The sequence below is a fragment of the Podarcis vaucheri genome (assembly GCF_965113315.1).
Source record: "Podarcis vaucheri genome assembly, chromosome: 6".
NCBI classification, from domain to species: domain Eukaryota; kingdom Metazoa; phylum Chordata; class Lepidosauria; order Squamata; family Lacertidae; genus Podarcis; species Podarcis vaucheri.
In genome coordinates, this window is record NC_138764.1 from 92,400,442 (window position 1) to 92,408,879 (window position 8,438).

Consider the following 8,438-nt stretch of genomic DNA (forward strand, 5'->3'; position numbering starts at 1 on the left):
ACCACATTTTAGAATAGAAAGCAGTTGAAGATAAGACAAGATTTGCTTTCCCCTCCATATGAGCCCTTCTCTGTATGTTGAGGCCCTACTTAGGTTTTATGGGCCTAATTAGACAAGAAATAAGATGAGTAGTTAGTTTCGTTACAAGTAGGTAGCTGAGTTGGTCTGATGCAGTCGAAATATATAAAAAAATTGTCCAGTAGCACCTTAGAGACCAACTAAGTTTGTTCAGGGTATAAGCTTTCGTGTGCATGCACACTTCTTCAGATACATTAGTTAGTTAGTTAGTTAGTTAGTTACCGTATTTTTCGCTCTATAACACGCACCAGACCATAACACGCACGTAGTTTTTAGAGGAGGAAAACAAGAAAAAAAATATTCTAAACGAAATAGTGGATATATGATTTTTGTGGTTCATGCTGTTGCCACAGACATGTGATCTGACAGTGAGTTTGGAGTAGCCCAATGCAAAAATCCTGAGGATCCATGTGGATCCATGCTTTGTAACCACGGAGGAGGAAAGGAAGGGGAACCATGGATCCTCTGCTCACGACTGCAGCAGATCCCCCCCGCCACCCGCAGGCATTCGCTCCATAACACGCACAGACATTTTCCCTTACTTTCTAGGAGGAAAAAAGTGAGTGTTATGGTGCAAAAAATACGGTAGTTAGTAAGTAACATGCAGTCATTTCCTCAGAAGTACCAAAGGCAGGAGACCACAAGCAGATTTGTTAGAGCCTGAAGCACATGCTCTACTCCCTTTCATATTCCAGTGCAATTCTTAAAAAGTACCACAGTAGAAGACAGCTAAAGAGAAGAAAATCCCTTCTGAGACCTTCCCTGCTGAGGGCTTGTTGGCCTAGTGAGGTTAGAAATATAGTGACATGAAGCAGGCCCCCTTTTGATGTTAGGGTGCATACATGGAACTCCCTGCCCAAAGAGGCCCACCAAATACCCTCTTGTGTTTTTAAGATGATTGGCTAAAAGGCTTTTATCTCAAGAGGCATTTGAAGGACTTAACAGCATATTTGTCTGATTTTTCAATGTGCTTGTTACACTGGCTATCTTTTTTTGGAGGACAATCCAAGGCTAGATCTACACAGCTATAAAAAAAATTGTCCTGAAAATGCTCTGGAATAACCCATTGTAAAGTTCACAATGGAAAATATTGAGTTGCGGTTTCAGCTCTACAGAGCCATCTGGTGTCACTGGTGTCACTGGTAGAGAGCCAGTGTGGTGTAGTGGTTAAGAGCGGTAGTCTCGTAATCTGGGGAACCGGGTTCGCGTCTCCACTCCTCCACATGCAGCTGCTGGGTGACCTTTGGCCAGTCACACTTCTTTGAAGTCTCTCAGCCCCACTCACCTCACAGAGTGTTTGTTGTGGGGGAGGAAGGGAAAGGAGAATGTTAGCCGCTTTGAGACTCCTTAAAGGGAGTGAAAGGTGTTATGGGTTTCAGAACTCGCAGAGTTAAAGAGTTCTGAGTGACGTCTCTTTCCTGAGGCGTGGTCAAAGACACTTACGGGAGTGGTTTGCTCTGAGTGTCTCAGTCTGCCTCTGGTACGCTATGCGAGAGGGAGGATGGGCGAGCTTTCGCCAGGTCTGATTTATGCTGTTATACTACATGATTAAAGGCTAAGAAGATAAGGAACGCCTTTGTGTTTGTTTTGAATTATTACCCACTGGCTGCAATTGCTTCTCGCCGCTGTGTTCACTCTGCTACCGGCCAAAGAGGCATAAGGACTTTTGGATCGGCACGGACAGTTAGCAAGCTGCGCAACGGAAGGGTGCCGGACTCCATGTTTGGCCTTATTGGCACTCTTGGCCCTTTTGGCCTCTTGGCTGCCATAAAAGGCGGGATATCAAATCCAAACTCTTCTTCTTATAATGTTTAAAATGTTGTAATTTGACTAATATAGCTGAGTCCCAAATCCCAGCTTGGTAACAGTGGGGTGGAGTCACCACCACATCCCTAGCCCTGTTTCTCATGCACGGTTGGTTGGATGGAAGGAAGGTGGGTGGGCAGGCAGCAGATCTGGTTCAGTCCCTCCCTCTCCACACCCCTGGAATACTCCATTTGGGGGCTTGCAAGTTCAGCTGGTAGAGTGGAAAGCTTCATGGTAGTGCAGTGACAAGTCATTCCATGGGCAGGATGTGGTAGGTAGGACTGGGTGGAGTAACACCTCCACACAAACCAACCCCCCCCCCATAGCCCAGCAAAGGGGGGGGGGCGTAGATTACAGTTTTATTTACCAATAATATAAAACACATGGAGAGTCCCTTTGGTGCTAAAAAAGTGGGGTTTAAAATATATTTTTATATTATAAATAAATGTTAAAGGAAAACATTGAGAAAGTGTGAAAAGTTTTCGTCATATGCTGTATGGTAAAAATACAAAAAATACAATAAAAAATGCTGTATGGTAAAAACACAAGAAAAATACAAGAGAACAAAACCCCAGAGTGGCTATCACAATTAGAAGCATTGTCAGTAAAAAAAACTAATGTGGAAAAAGAACAGGCAACATATAGAGAATTGTTAATTGAGTAGGAGGAAAATCAATTGAAAGTAAAAAAAAAAATATGAAGATATAAGACACTTGTTAACTGATTGGCTCCAATATCACCAATTAAATGATATTTTAAGGCTGGATAAAGGAGCTGGTTTTGGTAAAGAACTATCAAGATTGCAGAGAGAACTGTTGGAAAATAATGAAACAAATCTGTCAAAAATGTATAAATTGGTGCTGGAGTGGGAGACAAAAGATGAGTAAGTAAAATCTGTAACGATTCATTGGGCAAAAGATGTGGGACATAACATACAAATTACCTCATGGGAAAAGTTATGGAATAAAGATCTAAAACTTACTGCTTGTTGTTCATTAAAATAAAACATTATTAAAATGGTATATAGATGGTATCTGACTTCCTACAAGACTTGTAAAAATGTATAAGAACACAACCAACATATGTTGGAAGTGTAAAGTTAAGGAGGCTACATTCTACCATATGTGGTGGACATGTAAAATAGCTAAGGCCTTCTGGGAAATGATTTACAACAAACTGAAAAAAATGTTCAAAATAACTTTCATTAAAAAACCAGAGGCCTTTTTATTAGGTTTAGCAAGAGAAAAAAATACCAAAGGATAAAAAAGTATTGTTTTTATATGTGATGACAGTGACAAGAATATTATACGCCCAGGAATGGAAAGAAGAAAGAGCCCCATTGAAAGAAGAATGGATATTGAAGATGATAGAATTTGCGGAGATGCCACAGTTAACCAGGAAGATCAGGCACCAAGAGGACGATAAGTTTTGTAGAAAATGGTATAATTTTATTGAATACATTAAAGAACACTATAAGAGTTTAAAAACATTAGCAGGATTCACATAATGCTTGTAATTTAAATCAACAAAGGATAAAAATGGAGTATAACAAAGTTAGATAAAGTAATTAGAGGCAGTTAAAAGGGGAAGGATTCTGGAAGCCAGGGTTGGGGTGGAAGAAAGTCCTGGGATTCAGGGGACCCCATAAAGGCATTGATATGAATATGGTTTTGTGAAAATAAGTGTATATGTCTGTGTGTATATGTATAAGTGTGTGTGTTTAAAAAAAATGTTTTCTTTTTGAAAATTTGAATTTTATTTTTTTAAAAAGATAGTGTGTGAAAAGCATGATGGCAGTTTCAAACACACACAAAAACAAGTTCTTGAAGGTTCTTTGTTATTGAGACTAGATTTTGGTAGACTGCACGTGAAAGGCACCTCACTGATACATATTTCAAAGTTTGCTTAGACTATATAACCTTAGGGGCAAATTACATATGATCTGTGATCTCCCAAGAGGTTCTGTTCTTTTTTTATTAAAAAGCAGCCACTTGTGCTGATTTGGATTGGCACTTTGGGAGGGATTAGCCCCTTTCCAAGTGCTATTTCCCTTTCTTAAATTGCTTATCCCATTAGCTGTGGTGGAGGAAAATATAGGTATTTACATAATACAAGCCCTCTTCCTGCTCCACCCCATCATGGGTTATAGTAGCTTCAGGGTGATTTAACTTGGGTTTCATTATGTTATGTACCCAATAGCTTAATGGGTCCCTCCTCCCTTCAAAATAGCATAAAAAAATAAGAAATCAGTATTGCCAATCTGCAGCACTGAGGGTGCTATGGGTGTCAAGACAAAGTCAACCTGGAACAAAATTAATCCCCTAGAATAAAAATTTCTCCTTGGTGCAGTGAACCCCCAACAGTGTTGTGTAATGTTTTTTACCAACATCATGGGGCAGTTTGGCCCTTAATCACATAGCACAAGAGCCAAGAAAATAGGTATGTTCCCTAGCAAAGGGTAAAAAAACCCCAGCATCCTAACTAATTGAGATCCTAACTAATTGTAGTGGTCATGTCTATGTATGTATTTAGGTCAGTGGCAGCCACATAGTTACACATCACATTACATCATCACAGTCTTCATGGTCCCTCTATGATTCTATGAATGTTTCATTCATCTTCCAAATGGAGCAGCCAGTGAAGTGGTGTTGGTCTAGGGACATTGATAACATCACATATTACATTTCTTCTTTTCCTATATATTATCAAAAAAGTTCCCCCTAGTCTATGAAAATTTGTCTCCCATAATCCACTCTGTGAAGGGATGGGGGAGCTTTGAATACAAGCCAATTATTTTAAATGGAGTCATTTCACACATTCAGTTTGGAGTCATATATTACTAGAGGAAGATAAATCATGCAATGTGCACAGCATGTGTGAGTGCGCCCACTGGTGGTTTTTAATATTTGTTTTCAGAGTTCAAAAATATGCACATGAAATAAATACTAAACATAACAAATAAAAATAGCAGTTCTTTCCTAAAACCACATCATTCACATATAACATTCACGCAGAAGAACTGAAGCAGTTTACAACAATAAAGTTAAAATAAAATACAAAAGATACAAGCTTTAAAACCCATAAAACAATTTTGCAATTATATAAGTGTGATGAGCACTTTATGATAGTTGCTTGGTGTTACAGTCTCCTATCTCATGCTAGAAAAAGTATAAATATCTTCAATGTTAGATTCCAAAGGTATTGTGACAGAGATTAGGCGTAAGCTTCCTTCTCGCTAAATAAAGGATCTGCTAGATTTATATGTGGCTGAAAGAGTCAAAACAAAGAACAATGGTCAGAAAATAAAATCCCTCTATTGTACTGGCCTGGCTGCCATGATACTAAATTACCTGCAGGTGTTTCTCATTCAAACGTTATGTAAGCTAAAAACGTATTGGATTTTATTCTTTAAGCAAGGCATGTCAAATCAGAAAGGATATGCCCTCTTTATGCTCTTTGCTGTGAATGACTTTTCATCTCCTATTTCTATACTAGAGGCCCTGTTCATTAAAAAAGATCAACATCTTTCCATGTAAGCAGCAGGTGATAGGTCTGGTTCCCATACTCAGCTCTTGTTCATAGTCAAATCTGCTGGTGCATGGAATACATTTTTCTTCAACATTTTCTCACAGCCATGAGAAACTGAGAAGTGATACAATAACAGATCCAGAAAATTCTTGTTGCCAATTATATTGTCTTTCAACTACTTCACATTTCTATTAACACTCTGGTCGGTGACTGACATAAATTCATTCATTCATTCTGTTAACAAAAGCAACTGGATTCCTATATGTTACCAAATTGCTATAATTTATTCTTAGAGAGTTTCTTAGTAGGAAAATAACCTGTTCCTGTTAGAGGAAGGGAAATACTGTAAGTGGCATTGTCTAATATGAGACAATACGTATTATTCAATAAGATTCTTTGAAAAAACTAAACCCATAATTATGAATATAATAAATCTGAATGTTTTGTAACTATTGAACCAATATAATGTGGAGTACAAAGTTACTTTTTTAAGGATTATGAAATCATTATGAGCATAGTTTTAATTTAGTTTTAATTTCTTAATGTGTGTAATTCACGGCATCACACGCTGCATGTGGAAGTAACCACTTGTCTTTAGAACATTAAATAATTAGCACAGAAGATGAAGATGATAAATTTGTTTGTACACTGAGGCATTCCATCTGATACAACATTGGTAGGCTATCCACATGTGTTTTGTTTTTGTTTTTTAATGATAATACTTATAAGCACAACCTACATTTAATTGACTATTAATTAATTGCCCCCAAAGGGGGCAATGACAATAAAGATATTCTTATTCTTATTCTTATTCTTATTCTTATTCTTATTCTTATTCTTATTCTAATGTTGGGAACTTGCCAAATGGTGACCATTTCACTGAGAACATTCTGATACTTGAGTTTAGCTGGAAGGGCAATTTAAATACGTACTAAATTATCATTATTTATTTCAATAAGAGTAATGTAGGAAATGATATTCAATTTTGGAGTCAAGCCTAATTGCAGTGGATATTTGATGCTGCACTGAAATAAAAGGAGTCTTTAAAATATCTTACTATAGTGCACAATTTCATTTGTAAATGTTATTTAAAGTCCTGACATATACTTGTCAGCCTGTGTATCAAATAAACTTTGAAACACAGATGCTTGATATGGAGTTCTTAAAAAGAGCCACGGGGGTTTGCATAAGTATTTTCCATTTGATCTCAATATACCTGAAGGCAAAAAAGGTGTGTTATTTAAAAGGACTTGTTAATTCCCTCTTCTTTTGTTGTTTCTTTGATAATTGCACCAGTTTCTTTCATGTTGGAGCCTGAGGCTTTACTAAAATGAAAAACTTAGATTTGTGTTACCACTATCATGGTGGGCTAAATCTCAAATTTCATATAATTCAGTTGAGGCTAATTGGTGAAAGCAATGTCGTGAACTTTATGTCCATGGTGTAGACCCAAAGGTAGAAATCAACAGGAAATTATTCTGCCCCTGCATGGGAAATTGTGGCAAATTGATGACGATCCTGTGGCATGGATCCAATGCTGCCCCAAAGTTCTATCTATCATTGTAATTTTTGTGAAAGGAACTCAGGAATCCACTCAAAATTGGTTCACAGCATTTACAAAAATAGCAGGTTTTGCAGGTGGCAGCAGAGGCGAATTTAGGGTAGCATGACTGGTTTGGCTGCACTGGGCACAGAGCCTCAAGGGTGCTGCAGTGGACACCACAACTATGACGTTGAATGGAAGGTGAGAGGCAGAGGGACACCAAATTTTGGTATTGCACAGGGCACCAATGAAATTTGAGACACCAAGATCTGCCAGTGGTTTTAGATTACAGGTTTGTCCTGGGAGACTAGGGTTAAAATCAGGACTCAAGACATGAAGCTCACCAGGTAACCTTTGGCTAGTCTCCTTGATCTCAATGCCGTTCTGCCCTACCTCTATCCAAGTGAACTTCAGCACTATACAAATAAGTTTTTGTGGCATTGCCTCACACCAACTGCTGCTGGCAATTGCAAACACTAGCAAAGTTTTTAATGTAAGCAATTATTATGCCACATGGTGAGTATCAACTAAATTCTGTAACAACTTGCTAATTTTGTATTGGAAATCATGGCATCAAGTCTGCTCTTGAACACAAATGTTCAAAACATAGCACCCAAAAAATCTTATGAGGGTAGGATTGTTTGCCCTTGTGGTTACTGTTTTTTGAAGCTCTCCTTCACAAAGATTTTGTAGACAGTGATAACAACAAGAAGAAAAAAGGAAAGTACTGTATCTTTTTCAAAAAGCTTCTAAATGTTGTTAGCTCTAGTGATTTACTATACAGTACAACAAAATTAGGAGAATTATACAGTACTAACCCATGCACTGTATTTGAGCCACATGCATGCACCTCTTGGTTCCTAGGCTAGATTCACCATATTTTGCTAAATACTATGTTGTCATGATTTGGGAGTTTCCCATTGTGAAGACTTTCCCCTGTATTTATCCACTTTATAGGCTGAGGCTTTGCATATACCTCACATAGGTAAGTGTGCTTAGGATCGCAGCATTAACATTTTCTGCACCCCTTGACATATTGGCTTTTTTTCTTATCACAATTTAACATTCAATAGCAACTGGGATGTTTTCAGTTGCAGGAAAACTGGGACCAGTGGTAGAATAAGTAAGCTTATGCCACAATAATATATATTTATGTATTGCAGGTGACACAAGAATCTTACTTTTGCACCAACAGATGGGTCCCTTCCAACTCTACAATTCTATATGGTTATCCCTCTGGAAATAATGGTAGCCTAATCGTCACAAGGAGCATTAGGATGTCAGGATTGCAAACAATTTAGGGCAGGGACAATGCTTTTGCCCAGTTTAATATGTGGGCTTTTGTGGACTAGTTTTCACTTCATCGGATGCTCCAGTTGGCATTTATACATGGACAGAGGGATGGGAAATATGTGTGACAAATTTCAAGCAGCACCATCATCTTTAGTCTATATAATACTTTAATCCGGTGCTTTTTTTTCTG